The sequence below is a fragment of the Artibeus jamaicensis genome, unplaced genomic scaffold (assembly GCF_021234435.1).
Source record: "Artibeus jamaicensis isolate MK-2021 breed Jamaican fruit bat unplaced genomic scaffold, CSHL_Jam_final contig_233, whole genome shotgun sequence".
NCBI classification, from domain to species: domain Eukaryota; kingdom Metazoa; phylum Chordata; class Mammalia; order Chiroptera; family Phyllostomidae; genus Artibeus; species Artibeus jamaicensis.
The window spans coordinates 14,063,921-14,081,019 of record NW_026521486.1 but is presented as its reverse complement, the minus strand read 5'-3'; the positions used below and the strand labels follow the sequence as shown (position 1 = coordinate 14,081,019).

The 17,099-nt window shown below is 41.6% G+C and overlaps 1 protein-coding gene across 4 annotated transcripts in view; it reads right to left on the bottom strand.

Moving 5' to 3' along the window:
• The window catches only part of CUNH12orf42 (chromosome unknown C12orf42 homolog), a 121,166-nt gene extending 107,087 nt beyond the window's left edge, over nt 1–14,079 (bottom strand). Inside the window, exons 1-3 of one of the 4 annotated variants that reach the window (XM_053661863.1) lie at nt 13,970–14,079; nt 7,416–7,614; nt 3,831–4,040 (exon numbers count right to left, since the gene is read on the bottom strand). The gene's annotated coding sequence lies outside the window, so the exon portion shown is untranslated. Of the gene's footprint in view, nt 1–3,830; nt 4,041–4,146; nt 4,347–7,415; nt 7,615–13,969 lie in introns of those variants that run through there. The other 3 variants (XM_053661862.1, XM_053661864.1, XM_053661865.1) reach the window with 3 other exon arrangements.
• Between the last annotated feature and the right edge of the window lie 3,020 nt (nt 14,080–17,099).

The following is a 17,099-nucleotide window of genomic DNA, read 5'->3' as shown; positions in this document are numbered from 1 at the left end:
AGTCACAGATAACTTCCACACCTCTCATCTGACATTCTGGTCTTGCCGCCTGATGGCCAGACTGGGGGAGGCCTTCCACAACAGAATATGAGTGACACCTGTCCTTTGGGAGGAGGGAGGGTCCTGAGGTTTATCAAAACTTGTTGATTTCCTCCAGAAATCCTGAAATCCCCCTTTCTCTTCCTCGTACAAGAGAAGTGCAATGAGTGACGGGCCAACAGGGGGCAGAGCTAGGCTGTGGATGGGAACAGTGTCTACTTTGTGATAACATTTACTGCAAAGTCATGCTTGCTCTCTGGTTTAGAAACTTCCAGGCTTTTCTGCTCTCTGCCTTTCTCCATCTCCACCCCTAAGTGGTCAAGAACACTAGTTGCATTAATAAAGGTTAGTCACATATGCTGGAGGATTCCATGCTCTAAACAAAGAGGAACAGTTAAGTGCCCCCAACATAAGTTTTCCATAGACTACACGGATCCAAGGTGTTAGTTGTTAAGCTTTAATCACAACTTATAACATCTTTTTTTTTTTCTTTCTGAGCTGGCTAATTACTGTATTCTCTGTAGAATAACAGAAGCAGCAGAAAGTTCAAATTCACAGAGTCCCAGGCTGGATCTCCCAACCCCAGACCCACATCTAAAATGTTCCCAGCCAGGTAAAATACCAGCTTGTTTCAAACAAATCTCTAGGACAAGAAAGTCCCAAATCTTTGTCATTAAGTCTCATTCCAGGACCTGGTGACTCTTGAGGAACCAACAGTCTTTCTTTGATTAGCTTAGTAACATATACCCATTTACTACAGTTCTGTTTTCCGAAGAAACAGAGAAACTGACCCCTTTTCAAAGCAACCCTTTGCGTTGAAGGTATTATTAAGTTGTCTGCTAACCATCTCAAAAATTCTCCTGAAAAGTTACACCAAATACAAATTCGTGACATTGACCCCATGTATCTTCTCCAAACAAAATCTCATTGCTAAATACAATTTCTCTCATATTTACCTGATTTCTAGATATAAAACCATGAATTAGATTAATTTTGATTAAAGAGAACTTTTAAAATTTTACAGTTACCTCATTTGTTTGCTGTTTCTATCATTTATGTGCAAATGGAAGAAGTCAACTATATCTGTGTGCATTGAGATGAAGGGAAAAAGGGAGTGTGTAATGTAGAAACTTGCTCAAAAGATAAAGAAAATTCTACCCATCCGCAACTGCTTTCAATTGTGACTTTTACGAGTTAAAGTTGAGAATTCTAAAAAGGCATGCTGTGTGATTCACAGGGTACTTCTGTGAAAGAATCACGGTATCTTAAAGAAGGATGGGAGGATAGGACCTGACACTCTGCCCCTTGGCCACAGCCTTTCCACTTAAAGAGAGATGAGTTTGAGTCCAAACATCCCATCTACAGACAAGGTGATTGTAACAGAAAGATAAGTGACCAGCCCAGGATGGTTACAGACAGTAGCTGGGGGTGCCCAGAGCACTTTCAGCCCCACTAACCTGCCAGAGGAACAGCTTTCCACATTAAGAACACCTCGAGATGCCCTTTGTCCACTCTATTCCCACTCCTACAGCTGCTGGCCTCACCGCAGGGATAATAAGAACTCTTCTCCAAATTCCACAAATAATCATCAAACACCTGCCACTTGTCAGGCAAGCTAGACAAAGATTCCCGCTTCTACGGAGCTCACTGTTTCATAGAGATATATCGATTTTAAAAAACTACTTGCCCAACAAATTTTTTGAGCACCTGCTCAACTACTATGGAAACATAAATGTAATTGAGATATGAGTGCATCCCTCAAAAAAAAAAGAGAAAACACACACACAAAAAACCAGAATATTGTAATTAATTAGAAAATAATATCAGTATGGAAAACTATCATGGGAGTGTAGAGGAAGCATCAGATCATTTTGCCTGGATAATGCTGTGGAGACGTCATGCTAAAGTAGGGTTCTCCGGCCCCGACAGCTGGGCACATAACAGAGGCTCTCTAGATAGCTGCGAAAGGAACGAATGATGTATTTTCCAAGTAGACAAAGGGAAGGTATTTCAGGTAAAGATATTGCAGTATAGGGCAAGGCTCCAGGACATATTGTTTAAGGAACAATGAGTGAGAAATTCACAGAGAGAAAAACAATACAAGGAGAAAGAGGAAGATGGAATGCTGGTGTAGAGGCATGTGGAGAAGGGATTTGAAAATCATGCCAGGAATGTGGACTTTGTCTTCAGGACCAATAATTTTTTTTAACAGCAGAACCCTTGTTTTAGACAGAATGTTGTGAATAAGCCAAATGTAACAAAGTCAACCAAAGTAGACTGCCTTAGTCCAAACAGGGATAGGACCTGACACCCTGCCCCCTGGCCACAGCCTTGCTATCTAAGGACTGGGGGGGGGGGGGGGACCTTGGTGTGTCCCTTGGAACACTGCTCAAAAACCGTGGGCAATGGGTCATCATTGAATATTATTAGACACGAGCATGTTGAGTTTGGATGGGAAGAAGTCAAGAGCAGTTGGAATGCTATCAAAGTTGCCCAAGCTCAAAGTAATTAGGACTTAAATTAAATGAGTAACTGAAATCAGGGAATGAAACAGAAGATAGATTTTAAAGATGAAATCCTTAATATGTATGCTTTTTCTGCTTTAAAGAAGATAATTTCCCCTCTGGTACATCTAAATTTTGGATATTTTAAAATGATAATAACCCTGTCTGGTGTTGCTCAGTGGATTGAGTGGTGCTGGCCTGTGAACCAAAGGGTTGCCAGTTCCATTCCCAGTCAGGGCACATGCCTGGGTTGTGGGTCAGGTCCCCAGTAGGGGGCGTGTGAGAGGCAACCACACATGAATGTTTCCTTCTCTTTCTCCCTCCCTCCCCCTCTGTCTAAAAATAAATAAATAAAATCTTTTAATAAAAAATTTAAAAATGATAATATATAACAAATTGTGCACCATAACTGCTACTATGGCCAGCACATTCTCACACCTGCCAAAGTTTGCAAAAAATACAAATTCCTTTGTATTTTTAAAAGATGGTTCGTATGTCAAAATGTAGATTTTAGGATCCTAAGATGAGCAAATAAAAGATTTAGAAAGATAAGTAAAAGGAGGGCACTGATGAGAGGTATCTAATACTTCTTTAACTTACCAGGTGAACCAATTCAGGGGCAATAATCAGAATTATGGTGAATGGGGACCCTTCTCCTCACCTCCTCAAATGTAAGGATGCAAGTATTTACTCAAAAGTCATATAAAATTCATCATTGCTCACTCACATTTAGATACAATTACCCCCTCAAATCCCCTCACAGGTAAAAAAGTTTGTGATTTGAGAAATCGATGACCCTTCTGGACTGGGTAAAAAAAAATCTGCTCACACAAGATAAGCTAATAGAAGGGAGGCAGCAAAGAGGAGCTGGGAAGCTGAGGAAATTCGCATGATGAAGATAGCTGGCATTTAGCCAAAAGTGAAAACTATAAATATTAATCAGATGAGAATCAGTGTCACTTTACTGCAAGAGTGTTCTGTAATTAAAAGGGTGGGTATTGTGTTGTGCATTTTAGCACAATTGCCACCAATAATATTGGATGCCAGCGGCTCCCAAGTGCTGGAAAGATTCTTAAGAATGTCACCCAGCAGAAAGTTTACTACATAAGCATCAGCCATGTATGTCAAATTCAAATGATACTTCAAAATGAGGGAGAATGAATACCAGGGCTCAAAATTGTGTTTCTGTCTTTAAAAGTCAAGACAAGATGAAATATTTGTTGGACACCTATTATATGCCAGGCATTTAGTAAACACTTTCCATACACCATGTCACTTACTCCTTACCTCAGACCTGCAGAAAAGTTGTCATCATAACCACATTCAAAGATGCAGCAGTTGCAAAGTTGGCTTTGCAGCACAGGCTGTGGCTGTGGGTGTGTCTGAAGTGGAGCAGAGATGAGATGTGCCGATGTTGGTGAAGTTACAAAGTCACAAGATTAGGATGCTTAATGGGTCGTCCATGTGAGCACTGAGTCTCCCAGGAAGCTGATGACCCTTGGAACAGAAAGGAAGGTTGAGAGGGAGGCCCCAAAGCTCTAATTTGGGGAATTCAGCAATAAATCTATTCACTGTTTGGGCAAAGGATGTTCATGCAACATACCAAGAATGTCAGAGAAAAGGGGCTTATTGGAAATCAATGAAGCAATGCTGGAAAGAGGCACAAGGGAACAGAAATATGCTGTTCCCTTCTTCTCTGTGTGCCTAGGCTGGATGAGAGAAAATTAACATCTTTTACTCCAGGAGGGTGAAAAAGAAGTTATCTCTTTAAAGAAAGACAGCATTTTAGTTAGGTCAGAAGTGGAGGGACCTTTGAATGAAGAGGCCAGAAATGTAGAGCAGTTCTGATTAGGTTACACTCTGATGTCTCTCTTGCCTACAGTCTAAAATCCAGGTCATTAAACCTTGTTCAAGGCCTCCATGATATGTTCTTGTCCAGTGGTGCCCTAGTAAATGTTTAACAACAGGCTCTCTGGGAGAAAAAGGCCCATATTTTGTAGCAGTTGCCAATTTCCCTTGTGTAAACACTCCACTGTGATTGATCTGAAGCTTCTAATATGACAGCAGTAAGTGCAAAGCTGGGGAAAGATGTACACAATCTCTTCTGATGAGCCAGAGCAAGTTAGCTCCAGAGTATCACTGGCCTTGTCTAGTTCATATTTTCCTGTCACTGCTTCTCACTCTGTACTCTTGTCCAAAGGAAGTCTGCTAACTTGTGCAAACTCTACTTTGCACAACTCTACTTGTGCCACGCTAACCACAGTTGTCATGGGTGTGTACATATGACTGTCCTCTCAGATGGCTGTGAAGTACACAGAGAGGGAGACGTTCCTCAAACGTGCACAAAAGCATCATTTGCTTGTCATGCTCCTCCAAGACCACATACAGCAAGTCACAAGCCAAAATCAGCCAACAAGACACCTTTTCTCCAGCTGACACTGGGTTAAAAGAATGTTTGCTTTTTAAAAACTAGTCTGTCAGCATTTAGAAGTAAGGAAATCAAAATCCGAATTTCTCGATTCTCTCAGAAAAATCAGAGCAGGCTGCATTATTAACATATGGAAAGTGTCTACACCTACCACAAGGCAGTCGTTCAAAAGATGTCAGTACCATCAGCTCCTCCTGGCTGATATTTTATACTTGCCATTTTTATCTTGATATCGGGGAATCCATGTCATCTGAACTTTATCTTCCCTGGCAGCTCCTCACTCACCTTCTCTCAGTTGCTGGAACTGTCTTTCCACCTCAGGATTTTGCATATGCCATTCTTATCCCCAAAACACTCCACTCTCCACCCTCTTCATTTGGCCAACTGCTTCTCATCTTTCTATTCCAACTTAGACACAATCTCCACCATCAGCTCACAACAGGACTCCCCAATAGCCTTCAACCTGCCCCTACCTGTGCTATGCACCATAGAGCACTCAGAGTGTGAAGCACAGTACAATTATAAGGATACACAAACTCCCAAAAGCAGCCTTTAAAAGACTATGTGATTTGGACCCTCTCCTCATTCTTCAGTCACAGGTTTCCTTTCTCTTTCACAAACACACCATACTTGTGCTCTTGCTGATCCTCTACCTGGAATGTTCTTCTTCATAGATCACATATCTTTGTACCATTCAGGTCTCAGCACAAACCAATTGCACATCCTCAGAGAGCCCTTCCCTGGCCATCCACATAAAATAGCAGCCCTCCTCTCTGCAAGCCTCCCTTCCGCTACTCTCTGTCACCTCCCTGTGACTCTTTGTCAAAGACTCCAGATAACCTCACCAGACCTCCAACTCAGAATTCCTGGTGGCAGAACCTGTCAATCTGTCCTATCGCTGAGCTACCCTTGATGATTCTGAAGTGTACTAATTTGGGAAAGCCTAGACTGTGAGATAATGGGTGAGGACTGAATATCATGCATGGTAAGGAATGATTTATGGTTACTGTTTTGTTCCTTCTGAGTTTTTTTAGTTCAGGATCTCAGTGATAGTATGATATCACACATCAGTATAATTTTGCATAAATAAATTCTCAGCATAATTTTGCAGCAATAATTTCTCTATCATTCCCTTTCCTGCTTATCAGTGATTCCTAAAGTCTCAATCCACAAAATTCCAGAAAACCTATTAGAAACAAAACCAGAGCTCCCCCAATGCCTTTGAAGAACAGTTACACTTATACCAGTGAAAAGATAAAGGGTGGACACTCAGAGGTGAACTCAACAACTAACAGGATGAAAAAAATACAGACACACATTACAAAAAAAGCTGGAGAATCTGTGGGTACTTAGGAATCATGGGGAAAATATCTAATGTCATAAAAAATTATAAGGTTAAATGAAATCTTAACTCTTATGTAAAACAAAGACTAAAGGAAAAGTTGCCAGAGATCAACAAAGTTTAATAAATCCTGTGAGTGGAAGGATTATTTTCCTGCCAGGTGAACATGGGAGTCATGAAGAAATTATTTCCCAGCAGCTTTGCAAACTTTTGAGTTTGTCTTAACAAAATTGAAGCCCAAAATTATGTCATTTCCATGGTATGTTTCCAAATTTCATACTTAAATAGGAAACAAATGTCCCAAGTCAAATTTGAAAGCCCACATCCAATAACTGGAAGTGTAATTCAGTCAATACAAGACTGGCAATATTGCAATAATCCACGCACCACCAAGAAGAAATAAATGCCACTCTCCTCTGAAATGGCCTTCATGTCACGATCTGAAAAGAACCTCTCCTAGGTCCTTTCTTTTCTTTTACTGGAAATTACAGTTACTTACAAAAATTTGTATCTTCCATCCTGCACTATATTTTTATAGGCCAACATAATTCAGAAGAGTCAATAACCTAAGCATTGGTGGCAGGGACAGCTGGGTTCAAATCCCAGCTTGACCACTTGCCAACTGCATGGCCTTGTGTAAATTATTTGACCCCTCCAGGAGTCAATTTCCCCATCTATGAAAAGGTTATCACTTAAGAAATAATAATAGGTAATATTTATAAATGCTTATATACCAGGTAGGAACTAAGTGTTCTAAATATTTTAGTCGACTTTCACAGGAACCTTTTAAGGTGGCTACTGTTATTTTCCCTATTTCATAGATTAGGCAAATTGAGGCATAAGGATATTGAGCATCTTTCTCAGGGGATGGTACTCAAACCGAGCCCATCTGATGTCAGAATGAGATGGTGCCTGCGAAGCACTCAGCACAGCAGCTGCATGCCTGGGGGATCTTTTCACACCAGGGAGTCCTCATGCGGTCTTCCCATCTGTGCCATCCGGCAGTTTCAACCCCCAGCTACCTTCTGCTCCAATCATGCAGTGCATTTTTCCTGAAAAACTGGGAAGGGGGTAAACAAGCATAATCTGTAAAGTATCTTACTTCTTCTGAAGTTAATCACCACCCAACTGATAGCCTCAAGGAAGAACTGTTTTCCTGGAACAGTTCCAAACCTGCCATCTTCAAAGGAAATAAAAATCCATCTCAGCACCGGAGTTAGACTTGAACACATGTACACAGCCTTAAGAGTGTAATTTAAACAACAACCAGAAAAGTGTCCTTGTATTAAATACTGAGGATGCTGCCAAAAAAAAAGAGAGGGAGAGAGAGAATGGTACATCAAAGTGAGTTTCCACACATGAACAAATTTAGCATCAATTCTGAGCAGAGCAGGTACTGGATACAAGGCCTCTAGCTACGCTGACCCTAACGAAGTCTGTTCCCATTCTGAATTCCGGCTTAGAGCAGCGCACCCAGCTAGTTTTCAGAGGTCGCACCCATACGTGGAATATAACAAATCCCAACAGAGAGGCTTTCTCTTTTTTCTCCTAAACACATAATAACAATGTCCACATCTCACTTCATCTTAGACCCTTCGACTCTGAACGCGGGGGTTCTGACATAAAGATATAATTTTCTTAAATCCCCCTGAAGTAATCATTTTGTTTGTGATAAGATTACAGTACGACACTCCCACCCCGGGTTCCTTTATTTTATGCTGTAGGCTCAATACTTTATATTAAAAAATCAATAATACGTTATTTTGCCGCTTCTTTAATGGTCGCGATTTGGTTCTCGGCCCATCCTTAACCGCACCTGCACACACTGCAATTCTCTCTTGTATCCTGTTTACACAGTCAGGCCCAGTCCCCTCTTACACCCAGAGACTGCTCGCTGTTGGGTGCCCCCAGCTAGACAGTGAAAGACATTATTCAGTTACTTCGTAGAGTTTCCCCTCCGTGAAGACTGGGGACAGGACTAAGATTCCCAGCTTTCAAAAGGCTCACAGGGAACGCTCTATGTTTTAAAGCCCATGAAATAAATGAAGGGGGAGATAGAAACATCTTTGAGAAGAGAATGGAATTCCATTTACCCAAATTCTGATCTCATTATGATTTTAAATTGGATCCCAGTGATCTTTGGAAAGCCAAAAAAGTAAACAGGGCCTTGCCGGTGTGACTCACTTGGCTGAGTGTCATCCCTGAAAGCGAAAGGCCACCAGTTTGATTCCCAGTCAGGACACCCACCTTCCCTGAGGGCCCAGTCCCCAGGTGGGGCGCATGTTAGAGGCAACCGATAAATGTTTCTTTCTCATATCGATGTTTCTCTCCCTCTCTTTCTCCCTCCTTTCCCTATCTCTAAAAATAAATAAATAAAAGCTTTAAAAAAGTAAAAATGAACCCAAACAAAAGTTACATATATTTAATGAGATATGTTATATGATTTATAATATAATAATATACATTTATATAATTTATGTTGTAAATGTATTATAAAATATATGTAATAAAATTAATTACATAATTTGTGTATATATGAGGTCTGTCCAGAAGGTATCCAGCTATGTAATATGAAAAAATAGAGACATGTATTAAAGAAGATATAAGAAACATTGTACATAGGACAATGACACCTCACTCCCCTTCAAACTAGGCACCTTGAGACCTCACACGTTCTCCCAATTGCCATCAGCTTCCCCTTCGTATTTTCCTGAATTTCATCAATGGTGTGAAATCTCTTCTCTTCCGAAGGTGATTTTAGTTTTGGGAAAAGCCAGAAGTCACAGGGCCCCAAATCTGTGCTGTAGGGGGGCTGAGTCACCTGGGTGATCTGATGTTTCACCAGGAGACATGATCTATGAGCGAGCGCATTGTCATGATGAAGCTGCCAATCACCAGTTGCCCATATTTGCAGACTTCTGAATAATATGAATAGTTTCCACAGAGGAATGTTCAAGCTTAGCACAAAATTTGATGTAGATTCGTTGCTCTACTCGCTCAGTCACTTTGAATGCAACAGCCACACAGTATACATGCTCACTCAGTAGCGTCTACTGCCCCCACTGACTAGTACAGTGAAGTCATCATTATTCTTGCATGTGCATTCCATGCACATCTCTGTGGCTGCCAGGTTATATCAATGTTGTGCAAACTGTTCTTGTTATATTAAAAATGGCTGGACTTTTTCTGGACAGACCTCATATACATTTACATTTTATGTATATATACATATAATTGAGATGTAACAAAGATCGCCACACTGTAAAAATACTCTCTAACCCTCAAATGTCGGGTGGGGAGTGTAAGGTATTCCAAGCTGGATAGATCACTCCATTGATCAACTCCCATTTCTTTCTTTCTCCTAACTTCATCGTCACCCTCTCTAGAGGTGTAGATAGATGCATTCGGTTACTAAAAAGAGCCACTGGCATGTTAGTGCATCTGCAAAAAGTTAGTCTAACAAGAAGCAGAAATAGGCAGAGATGTTCCTTGGCTTCCAAGTTGGCCAATAATATCACATTTCTGGTACAGTTATGCGTTGATGATTTTTCCAATGGCTATTCTTCAAGTATTTAAAATTCTCACACTCTTATTTACTCTAAGTTTTAAACACATAAATATATTTTTTAAATGTACATGTACTCCCCACCCCTGGGGTTGGGGGTGGGGTTGGGGTGGAGAAGAACACCCCTGGCTTCCTGTATGTGCAGGACCTTCCCATGTGGATTAGCCAGATTTTCATTCCTATCACTTCTGTGTTTTTCTAAGGAACTCTGGTATATTTGGTTTCCTCCTTCTCGTTTTATTTTCAGGGATATTTTGGTTCCTTTCATGGACTTTATAGCAAACAGCCCTGTTGGCCTGCCCTCTTCCCATAAGACCTCTGGACTCTGAAAGGGTTGTTGGAGGAGGTGAAGGTGGAGCTGATCTAAACAGCATAGCAGATGCCTGTTGCTCTGTCTGCCCAGCATTCATTCCTGCTTCTTCAGGTGAGAGTTTGCTGATATTCCTTTGGGGAGATGCTCATCCTCCACTCTTAGTTCACGTGGCCAACGGGGCATGTGTCCCAGAACTGGCACAGGAACTGGTTCAGAGAAGGACGTGGAACCCCAGCCAGGCCGGGAGTCAGGATGTTGCATGAACCCAAAGGAAAAGGGAAGTCTCTTTCCATGACGTTTGTTAAGCTGGTAGAAGGGAAACTGTAGCTCCATTTCTTGCCATCACATAAGAAGAGAATGGAGCCACGGGGGCGGGGGGTGGGAAGACAGAGCAAAAAAGACTCAGAAGAGCATGACTTCATAACTTTTGTAGCCACACCTAAGGCAGATACGCCCCTGAATTTCAGTTACATGCACAGATACCCTTCCCTCTTTGCTTAAGCCCACCTGAGGTGGGTTTTCTGCTTTTCACAACTGAAAAAGTCCAGATTTATGAAAGCAGATTCCATGATCAACCTTCCCCTCAATAACAATAACAAAAAAAAATTTACCCTGAGATTACCCTTTTTCTAAGGATGGTTATGATACATCGCTGGATCTGGAACGCTCTAAGTAGGAAGAAAATTAAGACCCATTTGAACTAAATTTATTAACAGAAAGAGTATTCAGTCCTTCAACAGGTATTTATTGAGCACCAACGTATGCTAGACAAATCAGTGTGCCGGGCACAACACTCTGAACAAGAGGCATTGTCTGCCTCCAGATGCTCACATCCCAGTGGAGGGAAGCCAAAAATCAATGAGTACTATATAGCATGGTGACATGTGTTTTGGAGAAAAACAAAGTTGGGTGAGGAGCATCGAGAGTAGAGGATGTGTTGACAGGAGAGACCTCTCATTTAAGCAGGAAAAAGGAGAGGGTATGAGATCTGCTGCAGTGTGAGCAGCTCGGAGGGAAAGGTGCTCCCAGCAGAACACAGAGCAAACTCGAGTTCCAGGTGGGCATGTGCAGAGCAGGGCCAAGGAACAGCCAGGAGGCTAGTGCAGCTGGGACAAAGGGCGGTCAAGTCTCGGTTAAAAAGGAGGCTAGATCATACAGGGCCCACTGGGAATTTTGAGAACTTTACATTGACTCTGAGTGAGGGGGCAGCCACTGAAGGATGTTTGAAAAGAGGAGAGATGTGATCTGATGTCACTTAAAGGTTCGCTCTAGTTGCTGTATAGAAAATAGGTAAGAATTGGGGTGACAGAAGCTGAGAGGTAGTGTCCACAGGCAGCTGTATGCATGCCTGTAGATGAAAATCTCTGAATCCAAATGGTCTGTTAGAAGCCTGCTATATTGCTCTGAAGTGAACAACTGAGTATTCAAAAATAATTCCCAAATATACCTAGAAGAGTTCAAAACCTTTACTCAGAAGTAAAGAGTAGCATGTAAATAATTCTTTTTGACCCTCATAGTTCTAGATCAGTGGTCCTTAATCAGGGGCCATTTTGCCCCCCAGAAGACATCTGGCAATGTCTGGAGAACTTTTTGATTGTCACAAGTGGTGGGGGTGGGGAGAAAGGGAAGAAAGTGCTGCGGACATCTGTGGATGGAGGCCAGGGAGGCTATGAAACATCTATAATGCGCAAGACAGCCAGCCCCACAACAAAGAGCTATGCAGCCTCATATCCACAGTGCCGAGGCCGAAAAACCCTCGTCTAGAGAATGTAAACACTCCTTGTTCTCAGTTTCTCTGTCAGTGACTCTCAAATTTGCAATAAATTCAAAATCCGAGAAGCACAATCTGAGTTTCATTATTTTCCTCTTCAGCTAAATTATGTGAAAGGCAAAGGCTGGAGTTACTCTTTTACATTTAAAAACAACTTCTTGAAAAAATTAAAATGAAAAGTGGCCTATGCTCTCAGATACATTATGAGAGGGAAAATGACATAAGAATTTTCCTAAATTTGCAACAAGAAGAAGACTTCAGTTTTTTTAAGTATGAAAATGTCCTTCCAGGGCAACAGAAGTACCTGGCACAGATCTCGCTTTGGGGAGGAAAACGCCTTTGAAAACCCAACTCATTGTATAATTAAGTGATAATGAATGCAGAGCTGCACTTTGTATTCCATTCCAGCACATTGGAGTTGAATCTGAGCTTGAAAAGCTAAATCCCTCAATGCTTTGGCCCCTCATCAGTGAAGTGCAAATCAAGGCCTCCACTGCTACAGAAGGGGTGCTTCCAAAAAGAAGTGTGAACTACAAATATTATGTTTTCAAACTGCCTGCTTTCGAATGATATGCTAAGTTGTCTATGCAAACTGTATTTAATGAAAAGAAATGCTCCCTTGGAACAAGAAAGTAAACTATCATGCGGTATTTTATGCACAATGGAATGATATTCTTTAAAAAAAAAAAAAAAGAAGAGAGCTATTTCCATTTTATCTGGAAAATAGAAATGCTTTCTGGGTTTTTAGCTCACTGATGATTTCATTTAGAGGAAGAGTAAACAGCATGTTATACGGGTGCTCTAGTTAACACCATGCATGATGAAGACATGTGGCAGTGTATATGTGTGTTGGATTGAGCTCTCTACTGGGTTATAGAAATACAATATACAATATGCTACCGTTACTTCTTGAAAACTTATTTTAACAAAAGTTGAAAAAATTCTTTTTTAAATATATAATCTTTATTATGTTTTTTCCGTTACCATTTAGTCTCATATCCCCTCCCCTCAGCAATCACCACCGTGTTGTCCATGCCCGTGAGTCTTTTTTCTTTTTTGCTGAACCCCTCCACCCCCTATGGAGAAATTTTTTTTAATCTGCAACAAAATCTCAATAGAGGACCTGAAACCATAATAAATTCATAACTTGATGGGCTATTTAATATTTTATCATTATAAGTAAAAGATATAACATAGCCAGCCTGTGAATAGGCAATCATTCAAAGAAGCCACTATCATTTGATGTTTCTCTCTTGATGTTTAAGAACAAACAGAAAGTTAGAAGAGATGAACATTTTTTTGCTTCTATGAAATTGGCATGTTCTCAAAGAGGGGCTAAAAGCAAATCCACATACAAAGAACTTAGGAGGTAGGCCTGATGGGGAGCAAAACTGATCACCAAAGGTCTGTTCAAGTTCCAGTAGCATTTTTATAAATAGATAGGCTTTAATTGTCTGAAGAAAAACAGGGCTCTACAAATGACAAAAGTAGCGAGGAAACATACTTATTAGTTTAACACCAACTGATACCAGCAGATTTAATAGGAGAGGTTCTTGGCTTAGCCTTGTCCGCAGGCACAGTCCATGGTGCAATAAAGCCCTGGAAGAGAACCAGCCAGCCACAGGTCTATTAGAAGGACCACCAAGGAAGACCAAGACAGCAGTCAGACAAGGCTGCACAGACCAAGCCATCCAATCAGTCCATTTGCCACACAGTGATGACGCAATAACAGAAGGAAAACATTTAGACAAGCCTGGTTGGTGACAGAGTAAGACGGATCCAGCATACACTTCTCTTTTCCGTTGTAAATGTACACACACCCAAGTCTATCTGCCTGAGAACTCTCTGAGACAAGCGAAAAGCTTTTTCTGCTGGCCCTGGTCTAACCATTGTACTGAATCATGAAATCGCATACCCACCTCCCCCCACCTTCCCTGCAAGCCAACACCCTGACACCAACAAAACTAGGGACCGGGAAGTTTGCAGCCTGCAGCCAGGGTGGCTCACCTGAGATTTTGGTACAAGTAGTCAAGGCCACAGCACGGAGAGCAGATGGGAAGAAGGACTTTGGGATGTTTTTGCAGGTGCCAAACATGAAATGTACTCTGCCCGCTTAAAGTTCAGGAGTGGCGTGATCCAGCTGATGATGACCCGCAAATCAAATAGACAATTTCAGTTGAGTGGTTGGAGAGTTACATGGGCTGAAACTTCTTTTCTGACATTTTCTCATTGAAAGATACCCACAGGACAGCCCAGTGGCACGAGAGAGGCTGGCCTTGGGGCATATCCAGCTATAATATAATCAAGCTATGCTTTGGATTATTAATTTTTAATGAGAATGTCTTTTCTCTCAAACTGGATTATATAATTCTTATGTTTTTTTATCCCAGGCATTTAGCTTTTAAAGACAGACTTAAGCAAGGCCCTGCTTACAGGAAAGAATAGACCCATAAAGGACATATTTAAGATTTGAAAAAAAATTCATTGAAAACTTTAATTCATTTCTTCTGAAAGAGAATGTAAATTATTGGCATATTTGTGGATCATACCTCTATATTTTCCCTTTGTTTATTTATCATGAGTCAGAAAGCAAGAAAAATTTTTGAGCAGTATTGAAAAGGCAATAGAAACATTTTAATGCCATTGAAGGCTCAGCAGAAATGGAAACACTTCTGTCAGAATATAAGGGTTAAAGAAATTGTGAATCATAATAAAGATGCACAGATGTTACTTTGAACTCTAAGCCATAAATTGGCTCAGAGGCCCTCCACAAGCTGACGCTGTACCAGTCAGAGTCCTTGGTAACAAATAATAGAATCTACTTTATCCAGTTCAAGCAGAATAGGAATTTATTAAAATTAAATAAGGTAGCTCACAGAATCTTAGAAGGGGAAGAGAAGCTAGATGTGAAGGGCATCTGTCTAGGAATTCTAGCCGTCCCATGGGATTTTAAAGCGAAATGTCACTGGCACCTCTGCTCAGCAGCCCCTGCTTGGGACCAGACACCAGGAATTGCCACTGCTGCCCCTGATGAAGTGGATGTAATTGCCCCGCCACACCCAGAAGTCCGACTCTCCCCTATGTGGGGCCAACTCCTCCCAGTGCTATTTTCTAACTCGAATCTCATATGGGCAGGTCCCATTGGAAAAACTGTCACACATGGCCATCCCATGGGCAGGAGAGCCCAGAGGCGTGAGGTTTTTACCTTCCAACTTGAAAAGAACTTAGACAATGAGAAACCATCAAAATAGAGAAGATGTTCGAAGATGGTGAGTAGCCACAAAAGACAAAAGGCCAAGATGAACCCCCATCTCCCTTTTTTATCCATATTTCCTTTCCCCAAACCCTCCATTCTAAGCAGACTAATCTCTTTGTTTTTCCTGTATATCCTATATTCCAGCTCTACAATATGAGGCCTGGTTATAGGAGCTTACTCGAAATCACACAACTACTAAAAAGTAAAAAATCTGAATTTGAACCCAACACTGCCTTGAGATTCAGAATCTACATCTCAGGCATGTGTTGAGAGTAGATTTAAAGTTTATCATGCGAGGAGAGAGAGAAAAACATTGATTTGTTGTTCTACTTATTTATGCATTCATTGGTTGTTTCTTCTATGTGCCCTGACCCTGTATCAAACCTGCGACCTTGGCATATTGGGATGATGCTCTAACCAACTGAGCTACCTGGTCAGGGCTCAACAGGTATGTTTTTAATGCTCGGAATGGAGTCTTAGTTAAACCTGTTAGAACTTACGTAATGTTGGGCAAATCACTTACTTAAGAGTCTATTTGTTTATCCACAAAGCAGGAATGATGAGCATCTCACAGAGTTGATGTGATGACATTTTTGGAAATGAGACACAAACCTGGACTGGATTAGACACACAGTAAGTATCGGGTCCACACAGAAAGGAAGGAGCGTAGGATCGGGCCTTATGTTTTAAAAGAGTGTGATTACTAGCTGTGTGCTTCCCAAGGTCTCAGGAAGCCCTCCCAGCCCTCAGCCACCTGAAACACACACACACACACACACACACACACACACACACACACCTGCTCACTGATGACTGAAGTCAGGAGATGACAGGACCCATCTAAAATAAATGAAGCTGACAAGATCATGGATTGAACAACCCACGATGAGATAAAAGTGATGGTTACGAGGTCCCGCTCTGAGAGCAGATTTACAGAAGAGGAGCAAAGAAGGCAAAGGGCACTGGACTGTCCGGTGGTGGCAGGAGATGGGTACCAAAGAAGGCTGACCCTGAAGGTAAAAAGGGATGAGGTGGCTGCTGAAGTGGCCAGACATTGCTCAAAGCAACAAGCAACAAGCTCCATTTGACCAGTGTGGAGAGTGAGTAGTGAATATAAATGACCTGCAAGACCCAGAAGAAGGATCACAGGAGACTGGAAAACCTTGATGTCTGATGGGGCTGTAGCACCTTATAAGAGGAACAAAATACCCACAACTCTTGGGCCCAGGCTGTGCCAGTTAGTGGGTGTAGGGAAACAGAGGAGATTTCACTCTCTTTGAGCCTCAGGGGCAGAGGATTGAGTTCACCATCTCTGGCCTATGAAAGATCCCTGCTATGTGTAACCCCTGATTTCCTACATATTACCATACAATGAACCTTTCTCAAGAGTAACTCTATTCCTTATGATCAAAAGCAAAACAAGCCCCAAAAAAACGTAACTAAAATACCTGAGCCAGGTACCCTTGAGAGAAAGAATGGAAATGCCAAGACTTCATGAGTGTGCTCAACCACACATACTTTTTTACCTTTCTCTGTACTGTGTCCATGCTCTTCATCCCTGTCACTACCTGCTAGACTCCTAGTCATCCTCCAAGACCCAGCTTAATTATTCATTGCCTTCTCTGTGAATCCTTCCTCCCAGGACTACAAACAGGATAAGTCCCTTCTTTCCCAGTGAGAAGCTTTTATGCTTCCATCTACTACAGTGCTTACCTGTCTTTCCTACTAGGCAGTAAAATCCTCTTTTGTCTTGTCATGCTTCTCTCTGTGCTATAGGTTGTAGGCTATGGCATGCACAGTGCTCCATTAAACCTTCTAGCTCAGCAGCAAACACAATGCATGGTACACAGACTGTGCTCAACAAATGTTGATGAAGTGTCC